We start from the raw sequence: 13,057 nt of genomic DNA on the forward strand, positions 1-13,057 counted from the left end.
GGAGGAGTCCAGGTGACTGTGCCAAGGCCCCATTTGTTCAGGTCTCATCTTGCAGATGAAACCAAAAATAAGCTAGCTTCTTACGAGTAAGACTTCTATTCTCTGTTAAAAGTTATGTCAGTTTGGGGGCGCCTGGGTGGCTGTCGCTTAGGCATCTGACTTTGGCTCAGGTCATGATCCCATAAACCGTGGTTTTATCACCCACATCGGGTGAGCCCCACTTCTCTCTCTCTCTCCCTCTCTGTCCCTCGTCGGATTCTCTCTCCCCCCCCCCCCCCCTCTGCCCTTTGCTCACTTGCGTCCTCTCTCAAAATACAATAAAATGTTATGTCAGTTTGTCCATCTCAGTGTTGGAATATCCCAGACTCTGATTTATCAAACTTCAGATTTAAAAGTTTGTGCCTCAGATAAACTTATGAGTCTTGATATTTGTCTCTGAAAAATGAGGTTGGTAGGGCACCTCTTTGGCTCAGTCAGGTAAGTGTCGGATTCTTGCTTTTGGCTCAGGTCATGATCTTGTGGCTAGTGAGTTTGAACCCCACGTTGGGCTCTGCACTGGCAATGCAGAGCCTGCTTGGGATTCTCTCTCCCTTCCCCCCCCCCCCCCCCCCCCCCCCCGCATCTCTCTCTGTGCCGCCCCTGCTTGTGCGCTCTCAAAATAAATAAAATGAGCCTGGTTGTATTTTGACAGGAGCCCTTTGTAAGCCCTGCTCCTTTTCCACCAGCAGTGTCTCCCTTGCTCCCTTCCCTCTTTCTCCATCAGCAGTGTGGCCCATGCTTATCAGAACCCCATTCTGACCATCTCCGAAAAGTACATGCTTAATGGACTTCTTCACTTGTTCTGAAGCTCCTACACCAGTTAATTTACTCTTCAATCTGGTTAAATTTTGTGTTTGAATCTTAACATCTGTTGTCTTTTGACCAACACAACTTGGCACCTCTGGGGCATCCTAGCGGTGTCTTCCACTGACTAATTAAATAAAAACACATGGCCATCTCCTCTGGGGTTTCCAGGTGTTCTTGTGTCTTCTGTTTGGCTTAAGGCACCGCATGGGATTTAGGAATAGCCTGTTTCCACTAAATGGCAATGCATTACACTTGTACGGGAAGCTGAGTGGGCTCCTGTACTAACTTACTTAGTTGGTGGCCTCTCACTATTGAACCCAGATGGCTAGCTGGATGTTAGAAGGCCCGGAAGGTGCTCAGGTTTGGCTTTTGCAGAATGATAAACATTTCTTTCAGAAATTAAGTGGTACGTGGTAAGTCTTAGCTGTCCTGCCATGGTAACCACAGGTAACCTCTAGTTCCTGGAAACCATGCGTAAGAGAAAAGAGAACAAGAAACTATTTCCAAGATCGTTTCTTCAAAGCCATTGTTTATCCCTCATGTTTTATCAAGGTTATTGAAATGAAAATATTTTGTCTCTAAATCCATTCAAAATGTTAAGTACATTATCTGCTTTTAACCCTTTGTAGGTACTATTTCATGTATTTTGGATGTCAATTTTTAAAGCCTTTAAGACCTATTACCTCATAATGAAACAAATTGAGGTCCAGAAGGTCATGACCTACCTGCAGTTTTCTACCAGCTTGGAGACGAGCCAAGAGTGAAGTGGTTTGACAGTCCTGGGCTGTTGTTACGGGGCCACAGGGGGATGAGTTCTCCTACTGTGGCGAGTGACCCGGACGTTCCCATTCCTCTTCAGGTACTTCCCAAGGACAAGTTGGGGACCACCTGCTGAAGGTTGTTGGTCCTTACACTCCATTGTGAAAAGCCTGTCTCCATTTCCTGTGGTGTCCCTTTTCATTCGTGCAGGGTTGTGATTAAAGTGTTGTTTTAGATGGTGAAGAATACAAGTGTGAGGCAGTTGGCCATAGGATGTTTATAATATACGTGAAGAGTCCAGGCTTTCATGAACTGTAACAACAGTAGCTATTGTTGGATCATTCTAGACCAGTAGACTATAAATGTAAACATCAAAAGTGATCATTACTATATTTTGTCATAATCCCAGCATAGCTGAATTGGAGACCTCTGCGGGAGCAAATGGTATAGTTTGAAAAAGGAGAGCCTCTTCAAGATTCGCCTATTTTGCCACAGTTGGAATAGTGTCCTTGAAAAGTCACTGCTGAGCAAGCAGTGCCATCTAGGGGACGGTGAGGAACTTTTCTGGTTCTTGTTGGGTCAAAAGGGCAGTGTGGGCTGCAGTTAGGAACTCCTTAACTGGTCACTAGTAAATACCTCATATTTAAATACTCTTCTAATAGTATTCTCTTATTCAAGTCGTTTGTAGATATGCATAGGCAAAAAGGGAAAGAAAGCCTCAATTTAAATCAGATATTTAACAAACACCCTCTTCTGCCACTAAACCTGTAAGGTAGCTGGTGCAGCCTTCATGGAAGATGGAACGTGACCAGAGGATGGGGAAATGGCTTCCTCCGTAGGGAACAGCATGAACAGTATGGAGTCCGAAATGGGAAAGAGGAACTGTAAGCTTGGTCACAGTCAAATCCTGGCAAGACACGTGAGGAAATCTGGTGGAGGCTCACACAGATTGCTCATTTCCTAATGGTGAGGGGGCTGGGATCAGGTCCTGGTCTTGAGGAGTGGAAAATATTTGGAATATGCTCCCAAGATTAGGATTGCTCAGGAGCCAAAAGGATCTCAGAGAAGCCTGGCTCAATTTTTGTGGTTCTTAGCTTGCTTCTCCGTTGTAGATGTTAAATTGGGAAAAGAGGGTTGGGTTCTTGGTGTGACATAAGGACAAAAAGTGAAGGAATCAAGGATACAAATGAAAATATAGGTTTTTTTTCCCATTAATGTTTATTTTTGAGAGGGAGAAAGCAGGGGAGGGGCAGAGAGAGAGAGGGGGACAGAGGATCTGAAGGGGGCTCTGTGCTGACAGCAGAGAGCCCGATGCAGGGCTTCAACTCATGAACTGTGAGATCGTGACCTGAGCCAAAGTCAGATGCTTAACCAACAGCCACTCAGGTGCCCCCAAGTGAGAATGTCTTTAGTATCAACAGTCCAAGATGTACAAAAGATGTAAGACAGGTTAGATGATTAGGGAGCATAGTAGGATTGAAGTACTAAAGTCTCAGAAGGGGTTCCCAAAGGCAAAGGATACTTTCTAGAAAGAAAGGTTGTAGTCTGAAAAAGGGGTTCTTGGTTTGAGGAACCAGACTTTTAGCTCTATGCTCCCTTGAAGTTGGTTCCCCAAAGAAAAATTTTGCTGCTGAGGGTTATTATGAAGACCCAGAGCCTCTCTGTTGCCACCGTACATCTTTTGTTGGCTTACAAAAATTTTTTTTAATGTTTATTCATTTTTGAAAGAGAGTGTGTGAGCAGAGGAGGGGCAGAGAGAGACACAGAATCCAAAGCAGGCTCCAGGCTCAGAGCTGTCAGCACAGAGCCCGATGTGGGGCGTGAACTCACAAACTGTGAGATCATAACCTAGCTGAAGTCGGATGCTTAACCGACTGAGTCACCCAGGTGCCCCTTTTGTTGGCTTTAGATCAGATGAATACCCTGTTCTTATGAGAAAATAGCTGCTCACAGGGAGGGGCCTATTTGAAACAGATGTTAACCTCTGCCCCCAAACCCTTTAGTTTCAGGGTTAAAACTAAATATGGATGCAGCAAGAAATTGAGTGGGACAAGGGTCATAGACCCATTTTCATCTTTAGGTAGTTTTCATTTATTTAAAAAGCCAACACTTTGAGGGCTGCCTGGGTAGCTTGGTTAAGCATCTGTTGATTTTGGCTCAGGTCATGATCTCCTGTTTCATAAATTTGAGCCCCATGTCAGGCTCTGTGCTGATGGTGAAGAGCCTGCTTGAGATTCTCCCTCTCCCTCTCCCTGCCCCTCCCCCGTTCACTTGTGCAGGTGTATACATACTCTCTAAAATAAAAAATAAACCAACACTTTTGGGTAATGTAAATTCCAGAAGGACCTTTGTTCCATTCTTTAGAGTTGATGGACACTTCTGGGGAAGACAGCAGAATGGGAGGATTTTAAGCACACTTGTCAACCTAAGGAGCTCCACACTGAGACACATAGTAATTAAAATAGTAAAAAGTAGTGATAAGGGGAGAACTTTAAAAGCAGCAAAAGAAAACAGTTACAAGCCCATAAGGTTATCTGATTTTTCAACAAACTTTTCAGGCCAGGAGGGAGTGGCATGATGTATTCAAAATGTTGAAAGAAAAAAAATGCAGCCAAGAATTCTCTATCCAGCAAGGCCATCATTCAGAATGGAAGGAGGGATAGAGATTCCCAGACTAACAAAAGTTAAAGGAATTAATGACCACTAAACCAGCCCTACAAGAAATGTTAATGGGGACTCTTTGGGTAGAAAGGAAAGACGATAGGTAGGAGGAAGTAGCATAAAAGCAGTAAAATTTTATCTATAAAAATCAGTTAAGGGATTCACAAAATAAAAGGATGTAAAGTATGACAGCAAACATTTGAAACATGAGGGTGGTATGAGTAAAGAATGGGTTCAAACTTAGGTGACTGTCAGCTTAATATGGACTGCTATATGCATAAGATGTTACATATGAACCTAATGGAAGCCACAAATTAAAAACGAGTAACAGATATACAAAAAATAAAAAGAAAGGAATCCAAGCGTATCACTAAAGGCCAGCACACTTAGAACAGATCAAGAGAAGAAAGGAACAGAGAAGAACTATAAAAACCATGAAACAAGTAACAAAATGGCAATAAGTTCATGCCTATCAAAAATTACTTTGAATGTAGACGCACTAAATGCTCCAATCAAAAGACAGCGTGATGGAATGGATAAAAAACAAGATCTATTTATATGTTGCCTATGAGAGACTCATTTCAGACTTAAGGCACATGCAGATTGAAAGTGAAGGGATGGAAAAGCATTTATTATGCCAATGGAAGTGAAGAAAAAAGCCAACGGAGCAATTCTTATATCAGACAAAATAGACTTTAAAACAAAGACTATAAGAAGAGACAAAGACGGACATAAGTGAAACAATCCAACAAGAAGATATAATAGTAAATATTTATGCACCTAACATGAGGGCAGCCAAGCATATGAAGCAGATAATAAAAATAAAGGAGGTAATTGATAATAACACATTAATAGTAAGGGAGTTTAATAAACCCCACTTACATCAATGGATAGATCATCCAAACAGAAAACCAACAGGGACATAGTGGCTTTGAATGACACATTGGACCAGATGGATCTGACAGATACATTCAGAATATTCCATCCTAAAACAGAATACACATTCTTTTCAAATGCATATGGAAGTCTCATCACCTATTAGACCACAAAACAAGTCTCAACAAACTCAAAAAGATCAGAGTCATACCATGCATCTTTTCCAACCATAACACTATGAAACTAAAAATCAACCACAAGAAAAATTCTGGAGAGAACACAGATACATAGAGGTTAAATAACATGCTACTAAGCAATGAATGGGTCAACCAAGAAATCAAAGAGGAAATTAAAAAATACACGGAGACAAAATAGAAACCAAAATACAGCAGTCCAACATCTTTGGGATGTAGCAAAAGTGGTTCTAAGTGGGAAGTTTATAGAAATACAGATCTGCCTCAAGAAGAAAAATCTCAACCCAATCTTACATCTAAAGGAGCTAGAAAAAGAACAAAACCCAAAAGCAGGAAGGAAATAATAAAGATGAGAGCAGGAATAAGCAAAATAGAAACTAAAAAAAACAAAAACAAAATCCAAAAAGATCAAAAAAATCAGGATCTGGTTCTTTCAAAAGATCAACAAAATTGATAAAACTTTAGCCAGACCACTAAAGAGAGAGAAAGAGAGGAGAGAGAGAGGAGAGACTCAAAATCAGAAATGAAAGAGGAGAGGGGCACCTAGGTGGTTCAGTTGGTTGAGCATGTGACTCTTGATTTGGGCTTGACTCAAGATATCACCATCTGGAGATTGAGCCCCATGTCAGGCTCTGTGCTGACAGCACAGAGCTTGCTTAGGATTCTCTCTCTCCCCCTTTCTCTTTGCCCCTCCCCTGTTTGCACGCTCTCTCTCAAAATAAATAAACACTTGGGGAAAAAAAGAAAGAGGAGAAATAACACTACAGAAATACAAAGGATTATAAAAGAGTACAAAAAATTATATGCCAACAAATTGGACAACCTAGAAGAAATGGGTAAATGTCTAGAAATAACATAACTTCCCAAAACTGAATCAGGAAGAAAGTGAACAGACCAATTACCAACAATGAAATTGAATCAGATGGCTTTACAGGTGAATTCTACCAAATATTTAATGAAGAGTGAATATGTATTCTTCTCAAACTATTCCAAAAAATAGAAGAGGAAAAATGAAATCTTCCAAATTCATTTTATAAGGCCCACATTACCCTGATACTATAAAAACACTACAAAAAGAGAACTACAGGCCAGTCTCTCTCATGAACACAGATGCTAAAGTCCTCAACAAAATTTAGCAACCCAAATTCAACAATACATTAAAAAAAATCACTCACCATGATCAAGTGGAATTTGTTCCCAGGATGCAAGGGTGGTTAAATATTCACAAATCAATGTGGTAAATAACATCAACAAGAGAAAGGATGAAACATATAACCATTTCAATTGATGCAGAAAAAGTATTTGACAGAGAACAACATCCACTCATGATGAAAATCCTCAACAAAGTAGGTTTAGAGGGAACATACCTCAACATAATAAAGGCCATATATGAAAAACCGACAGCTAACATCATCCTTAATGGTGAAAACCTGAGAGCTTTTCCCCTAAGGTCTGGAACAAGACAAGGATGTCCACTCTCATTAAACTTTTATTCATCATAGAACTGGAAATCCTAGCCACAGTAACCAGACAAGACAAAGGAATAAAATGCATCTAAATTGGTAAGGAAGAAATAAAAGTTTCACTATTTGCAGATGACATGATATTACATATAGAACACCCTAAAAACTCTAACAAAAAAGGTACCAGAACCTAATAAATGAATTCAATAAGGTCACAAGATACAAAAATCAATATACAGAAATTTCTATACCCTAATAATGAAGTAGCAGAAAGACAAATTAATAATCCCATTTACAATATCACCAAAAATAATAATACCTAGAATATGCTTAACCAAAAACGTCAAAGACCTGTACTGTGAAAACTATAAGACCCTAATGAAAGACACTGAAGATGATTCAAACAAATGGAAAGATATTCCATGCTCATGGACTGGAAAAACAAATATTGTTAAAATGTCCATACTACTCAAAGTAACCTACAGACTTAATGCAATCCTTATCAAAATACCAACAGCATTTTCCATAGAACTAGAACAAAAAATCCTACAACTTACAGGGAACCACGAAAGACCCCGAAGAGCCAAAGCAATCTTGAAAAAGAAGAACAAAGCTGAAGGTATCACAATCCAGATTTCAAGAAATACTACAAAGCTGTAGTAATCAGTATGGTACTGGCACAATAGACACATAGATCAATGGGACAGAACAGAGAGCCCAAAAATAAACTCAGGATTAAATGGTCAATTAATCTTTGACAAAGGAGGCAAAAATATGCAACGAGAAAAAGTCTCCTCAGCAAATGGTGTTGGGAAAACTGGACAGCTCGATGCAAAAGAATGAAACTTTCCTACACCATACACAAAATAAACTCAAAATGGACTAAGGACCTAAATGTGACACCTGAAACCATAAAAATCTTAGAAGAGAACACAGACAGTAATGTCTCTGACACTGGCTGTAACCACATTTTTCTTAAAAAAAAAATTTTTTTTACATTTATTTATTTTTGAGAAACAGAGTGAGACAAAGTGTGAGTGGGGGAGGGGCAGAGAGAGAAGGAGAGGGGCAGAGAGAGAAAGAGACACAGAATCCGAAGCAGGCTCCAGGCTCTGAGCAAGTGGTCAGCACAGAGCCTGATGTGGGGCTCGAACCCACAAACTGTGAGATCATGACCTGAGCCGAAGTCAGATGCACAACCGACTGAGCCACCCAGGTGCCCCTATAACCATAACCACATTTTTCTAGATAGATCTCCTGAGGCAAGGGAAACAAAAGCAAACAAACTATTGGGACTACAACAAAATAAAAATCTTCTGCACAGTATAGGAAACAACTAACAAAACTAGGCTAACTGAATGGGAAAAGACATTGTAAATGACATATTCAATAAAGGGTTAGTATCCAAAATATATAAAGAATTTACACAACCCAACATGAGAAAAGCAAATAATCCAATTACAAAATGAGCAGAAGACCTGAACGGACATTTCTCTAACGAAAACATAAGATGGACAACAGACACATGAAAAGATGCTCAACATCATTCATCGTCAGGGAAAAGCAAATCAAAACCACAGTCAGATATCACCTCCCATCATATTGCAAAGAATGGCTAAAATAAAAAACACAAGAAACAACAAGAGTTGGCAAGGATGTGGAGAGAAAGGAACCCTCTTGCACTGTTGGTAGGAATGCAAACTAATATGGCCACTGTGGAAAACAGTATGGAGGTTCCTCAAAATATTAAAAATAGAACTACCATATGATCCAGTAATTCCACTACTGGGTATTTACCTCCAAAGTACAAAAACACTAATTTGAAAAGATATATGTGCCCCTATGTTTACTGCAGCATTATTTACAATAGCCAAATTACAGAAGCAGCCCAAGTTGCATGGATAGATGATGGATAAAGATGTGGTGTATGTATACAATGGACTATTACTCAGCCATAAAAAGGAATGAAATCTTGCCATTTGCGACTACACAGATGAATCAAGGGAGTATAAATCTAAGTAAAGTAAGTCAAAGAAAAATAGCATGATTTCACTCATGTGGAATTAATCAACAAAGAAAAAAGAGACAAACCAAAAAAGACTCTTGACTATAGAAAAGTGACAGTTACCAGAGGGGAGGTGGGTGGGAGGATGGGTGAAACAGGTGAGGGTGAAACTTATTGTGATGAGAACTGAATTATAGAACTGTCGGATCACTCTACTGTACGCCTGAAACAGAACGCTATGTTAACTATAGTGAAGTTAGAATTTCACAATTTTTAAAAAAAAGTTGTATAGAATACTTGAGGTATTTGTTGAATTTTTGAAGAGAGGCTCATATTATTGGAAGACTGGTGACAGAATGAACAGGCTCACAATTCAAGACAGAGAGACTTGGACTTTGACTATTTGTTTTTAATCTATTATTTATTTTAAACATTTTTTTTAGAAGTGCCTGGGTGGCTCAGTCAGTTGAGCATCCGACTCTTGATTTTGGATGAGGTCACGATCCCAGGGGATTGAAACCTGCGTTGGCCTCTGTGCTGCCGTGCTGGGTGCAGAACCTGCTTGATTCTCTCTCCCCATTTGTCCCTCTCCCCTGCTCACGTATGCTCTCTCTAAAATTAAAAAAAATAAAAGTAATCTCTAAAACCCCACGTGGGGCTCAAACTCAAGACACTGAGATTAAGAGTTGCATGTTCTAACAACTGAGCCAGCCAAGTGCCCCCATCTTTGGCTATTTTTAAATGCTATTTTTCATTGTCTTTTTGTGGTTATGTAGTGGTGAATCTGTGGGTTTACAACACTGCTAGAAATATTTAGTTTAAAAGTTAGAATGGCATAGTACCTGCTTTGGGTGAACTCGAGCCTTTATTCAGGCTCCATACTCTTCCCTGTCTGCTGCTTGCAAATCTGTCCCAACATAAATTTATAGGGAACAATTTGAGCACGATGTGAACTTTATGTTTAAGGGGCAATTTTGCCTGCAAGAAAAACTTAAGTGAACGCAGAAAACTTCATCATCTGAACCTTCATGCTGGTGCTGAGCCACACCTTTCCATCCATCCACACCTGGTATTACACCTTCCCCTCTAATTCCACACAACCCTTCTTCCAACACGGCACAGTATTTCTCACCAAGCAGCAACCCTTCCGATGCCCATTTCCAATGCAAATTTCTACTCTTTCTTCTTTAGGGCAAAGTGCCATTTATTTTACAGTGTTAACCTATTCTTAAATATTTAACATGTTAAGACACTGCTGCCTCACTTTAAAAACATTTTTTTTCATATTTATTTTTGAGACACAAGAGAGAGCGCGAGAGCGAGTGTGGGGGGGTGGGGTGGGGTGGGGGGGCTCCAGGCTCCAAGCTGTCAGCACAGAGCCCAATGCGGGGCTTGAACTCACCAACCATGAGGTCATGACCTGAGCTGAAGTCGGACACCCAACTGACTGAGCCATCCAGGTGCTCCTGCCTCACTTTTTAAAACGTGTCACTGATAAGTTTTTCAATGTTATGCCCAAATCCTTGTTTTTCCTCCTTTAAAAGTCCTGTGGTTTTCACCAGCATAGTGCAGGGGTTTTTAGGAACTGATTGGAAAAAAGTTTGCTAACAAAACATCAGCATTGATCTTGTACTCCCCGCCGCCGCCCCTGTATTCTTTACTAGCTTGGTAGGACCTCTGAATCAGTTACCATCCTATGTTGGCAGAGGACCATGCTGGCTCTCCACCTTGTTTTGCACTTCTTCATTTTGGTTTGTTCACCGACCCAGCCCCCCAAATCGTTTCATCATCTGTCAAACCTGGGGTCAAAGACCAGGGGACAGGAGCGCATTGTTGGGCTCATTTGTCCTGGGAAGGTACCTCCTCTCAAAATGGGAGTCCAGCTGTGACCCACACATACAACACACCATTCTTGATTTGCCCCTCCACTGACCCCAGGGCTGAGGTCTTTTTCGTAAGACAAGACAGAAAAGGCAGGCAATCCTCCAGGCTTAAGGGCAGCTGGTTGGCTCATTTACAGACAACTGAGTGAACAGCTTAAGTCAGCTGTGAAAATCTCTCCAGTCAGGAAAGGGAACCCACTTTGTGTGCAGCCAGTGACCTGGGGCTCGCCAACATTTCATTTTTGTTTGAAAGGAACTTTGCTTTCATTAAAAGAACCAGATTTCTGTGAGAGCCAAACTACATACTACTCGGTTGGAAGGTGTCACTATCAAGGTTAATTACTGTGAAACCAGGTATGTCATAACTTGAGTCTGAATCTTGGCCATTTGCTACATCCCAGGATTCATAGTGCACGGTATACTGAATAGCTGTAGAATGGTAATTAAGTAATTTTCTTTTTTTCCCCCTCTTCCATGGCCAGCATTCCTGATCTGATCTGGGAGATGATCTTTGATAGGTTGGCATTTAGGAATAGAAGATGCTAAAAAACAAACAAACAAAAAAACAAAAGCAAAAACAAACCCCCAAAAAACAAAACAAAAAAAACAGGGGAGGGGCAGCACCTGGGTGGCTCAGGTCATGATCTTGCATTTCGCGGGGTCGGGCTCTGTGCTGACAGCTCAGAGACTGAAGCCTGCTTCAGATTCTGTGTCTTCCTCTCTCTCTGCCCCTCCCCTGCTTGTGCTCTCTCAACAATAAATGTTAAAAAAAAAAAAAAAAAAATGCCAAATTTACATCACTGTATATGTACACACACAGAACAAAGGTATGAGAGCACATTTTTCTTCTGAAGCTCACTAATCTTACACAGATATCACCAAACCCATATTCCATCTATCAAAGGGAAGCATCAAGAACGACACATTTTATGGGTGTTCCAATCCCAGAATGTGCTGGGCAGAAGGGAAATGGGTTTGGACTCATGTAAATCATTAGTCAGGAAAAAGAATTCAAATTCAAGTCCAAATTAAAGTAAAATGGGAGGGATCTAAATATTCAGCACAAGTTTCCCTGTATAGTCTCTTTGAAGATTATTTTACACATTTATTATGTACTCCATCACTGTCTGGAGGAAACGGACATGCTCAGATGGTTTCATATGTGAGAAGCATCTGAGCTAACCAAAAGGATGAAGGAAACAAGCTAAATGGGCAGAGGAATCGCTCCACCAGGGATGTGACCGGTAAAACAACGCACAGCATTCCAAAAAGTCACGTCTTTAATGATGAGAGCGTTATAGTCCACTCTCTCCACCCTGCCTTACCAAGAATTAGGTCACTAGCATGGAATTCAGACCATGGATAGAATACTTGTATCAGATGAGTTTGTTTTGAAAGAAGCCACACTGCCAGGCTTGATCTGCCTTAGTTTCAGCCTCTCTTGTAGGGGTTGTAGTACGGTTAAAAGGTGGCTCAAACAACAGCAAAAGCAGCAAAACCTTTTGAAACCTTTTGGAAAAAAGTCACAAGACTTTAGGTTCTTGGCAGACTTTAGGGAGCAGCAGGCAGTCTACTCTAGAATTAATATCTTGGGCTTGAAATTAATTTCACATCAAAATTAAATCAGATGGGACTTTTGAAAGTGTTAAGCAGCAAATACCATTTAAATGAACTGAAACATGTTTAAAAAAATAGAAGATTCACATTATCATTTGAACGATTCCTCAGCCCAGTGTTTCTAGCCAAGTAGTCGTCACCCATCCCATTAACCCCTGTGTCACGTGGGACATTAATGTGACCCGTAACCTCATACTCCTGGCTGAATATTGCCTGGAGTAGGTGACATCATAGCCCACAGGGAGTTAAAAGATGGTACACATAGGGGCACCTGGGTGGCTCAGTCATGATCCTGCGGTTCAGGAGTTTGAGCCCAGCATTGGGTTCTGTGCTGATAGCTCAGAGCCTGGAGCCTGCTTTGGATCTGTCTTCTCTCTCTGTCCTTCCCCCACTTGCACACCCTCTCTCAAAAATACAAATTAACATTAAAAAAAATTAACGATGGTAGATATAAACAAAGCAACTTGCATGGTCACAACTTGGGCTACTTACTACTTTTTTCTTTTTAACTATGTGCTTTCAAATGAGAAGAAAAGGCTGTCCCGTTCAGTATCCTGCAGGTGTCAGTGGAGGATGACGTATTTCCAGGAACATTCAAATGGATAGGTCTATGTGAGCCTCAGAGTAACCAACTGGTAATAGCTATTAAAACGAAGACTCCGAATTAAAGCAACTTACCAGGGTCACACAGTAAGTAGCAGAACTCATATTCGACCTAGACTGGCTGACTGTAGGCCACTGTGTCCCCTGTCT

General features: G+C 40.8%; 1 long non-coding RNA gene across 1 annotated transcript; it reads left to right on the forward strand.

Moving 5' to 3' along the window:
• The first annotated feature begins 1,910 nt into the window (after window positions 1-1,910).
• Window positions 1,911-12,955, forward strand: LOC122231759. Its single transcript, XR_006208994.1, has 2 exons — window positions 1,911-2,571; window positions 12,836-12,955. It is a non-coding gene; the product is annotated as an uncharacterized LOC122231759 (long non-coding RNA).
• The last annotated feature ends 102 nt before the right edge of the window (window positions 12,956-13,057 follow it).

The sequence above is a fragment of the Panthera tigris genome, chromosome D2 (assembly GCF_018350195.1).
Source record: "Panthera tigris isolate Pti1 chromosome D2, P.tigris_Pti1_mat1.1, whole genome shotgun sequence".
Lineage (NCBI taxonomy): Eukaryota > Metazoa > Chordata > Mammalia > Carnivora > Felidae > Panthera > Panthera tigris.